Source organism: Oncorhynchus masou, unplaced genomic scaffold, assembly GCF_036934945.1.
Source record: "Oncorhynchus masou masou isolate Uvic2021 unplaced genomic scaffold, UVic_Omas_1.1 unplaced_scaffold_2644, whole genome shotgun sequence".
Lineage (NCBI taxonomy): Eukaryota > Metazoa > Chordata > Actinopteri > Salmoniformes > Salmonidae > Oncorhynchus > Oncorhynchus masou.
In genome coordinates this window covers 4,342-6,410 of record NW_027009079.1, presented here as the reverse complement: position 1 = coordinate 6,410, position 2,069 = coordinate 4,342, and the positions used below count along the sequence as shown (strand labels likewise).

Below are 2,069 nucleotides of genomic sequence, written 5' to 3'. Positions count from 1 at the left end.
TTGGGAAGGCCATGAATGAAGAATCCTTGCTGGAAACTGAAAGACTGCACATTCTGTACTACCTTGAGTCTCTGCTCATTCTGAAACATCTCCAAACGGCTGGAGTGGTCAAAAACATGACCGTAAGTTAACTAATGTCATAAATTTGCTATAATGTTGAATTGTATTTGCTTCTTTGGCATGTGTTATTAATATGTCACTGTTCCAAATGCAGCTGGTCGAATGGCTCTCAAGGAAACCGTGCAAGTTGCCAGATGGAGAGAATTGGACTGTCATCGGTGTTAAGAAGCACAAAACAGCAACACAGCAAGTTGCAACCATTTCGTTAGATGAGGAGGAAGAGGCAGTAAGTATATTTACTACAATATGTTATTGTGAATGTGATTGATTTAATACAAACCAGTTAAACAGATATTAATGTTTTTATTTTCAGTGGTTTGATGTGTACTACCGATATGTTCGACCAGCTTTTCTTAAGAACTCTGATGACACGGAAGCAGATGAGAGCTTCTTAATTTCCACAACCGGGAACCCGATCTACAACCCATCCAATGATCTACAAAGGTTTCATTCCAAGTAAGTACACCACTGTTAAGTAGAACACTGTTTAATCATTCCACAATACTTATTTGACAGTACAGTTTTCTGAAACCAAACTGTTTTCTTGATCTTTCATCAGATACAACTTGCCCAACATCACGAGCCAGGTAGCAAGACGAGTTATGGAGACAAATACCAAAGCCAGCTTCACAGACCAACAGAAGGCCCTTGTTGCTGACTACTTGGCCCATACAACTGCTACAGCTGAAAAGCATTACCGCATGAAGACACCAGTCAATGCCTGCCTGGGAATGAAGCTGATCACCAAAGTTGCCATGTCCGATGAATCTAAGTAAGTATTTACACAAATTATATAAATTACACTTTACATTGTCTTGTAAATGCTGCTACATATAGATACAAATGTGTTGTTATTTTTCCTTTTTCAAGTATTGAGACTGAAGGCCCCTCCTGTGCAAGCACAAGTAGAAAGGGAGCATTGTCCAGCTGCAAAGAGTTGGATAAGGCCCAGGCCTTGAAACTATTCTATGAACACTTCCCTGTCACAATTGATGGACAATCAATCAAGAACAAGGACAGACGACTGATTGTAGGAATGCATGAGAGATATTGCTACGACAAGTGGAGAAGCCAGCAAGTGAAAATGAGACGGGATTATGTGATCGGTACGAAGCCGCTAAAATACCCTAAACTAAATACAATTTTGATATATTAATTATTGCAAATATGTACTTTGTTTAGTCAGTAAATAAAGTAGTACATGATAAGGGCTTCTACTATTGAATAAATTAAATTATTAATAACACATTTCTTTTTGTTACAGCACACTTCCCCAGAAGACAACCCACTGCACGTCAAGTAGAGAGATACATTGAAAGGCTGAACTGGGAGAAGAACAAAGTGAAAGTGGAGACTGTCCTTTGTCACTGGCAACCTTCAATTAACACTGACACACCTAAAGACAACAAGGCAATTATGAAGCTGGTGAAGTCCCAGAAGTGGAAAGGACTGTACATTGCCAGTGACCCTGATAAAGGAAAAAAGGTAATGACGACACGTCCATTTGCTAAAGGGGAAGTTGTCTGTGACTACCACGGTCTCCCACTCTCAGGGAAGCAGGGGAAAAAATTGTTGGAAGCAACAGAGAATGACGAGATGGGGTTCCTTTACTTCTACAAGGAATCATCAGGGAAAACCTACTGCATAGATGCAAAGACTGTGCCCTGTCCTTGCCACCCAGAGATGGATACATTTGGACGTAGGATAAATCATTCCAGAAAGAGAAGCAACATAAAGGGTCAGCTTCAGCAATTAGAAGAGGGTGGCAAAGTGTGGAACGTCATCCTTTTCATTGCCCTACGAGACATTCAGGTGCAACAAGAACTGTTATTTGACTATGGGGTGTCAAGAAAATCTTTTGGTGGACAAGGAGAAGATTTGGAATGGCTTGACAACTAGGTCCGTCAGCTCCGAAATCTGATGGGACTCAAAACAACCCCCTTGGGTTG

The 2,069-nt window shown here is 40.7% G+C and overlaps 1 long non-coding RNA gene across 1 annotated transcript; it reads left to right on the top strand.

Annotated features, from left to right (window-relative positions):
• The first annotated feature begins 285 nt into the window (after positions 1 to 285).
• On the top strand, positions 286 to 795 carry LOC135533770 (uncharacterized). Its single transcript, XR_010454585.1, has 3 exons — positions 286 to 346; positions 434 to 576; positions 680 to 795. It is a non-coding gene; the product is annotated as an uncharacterized LOC135533770 (long non-coding RNA).
• Positions 796 to 2,069: the final 1,274 nt, after the last annotated feature.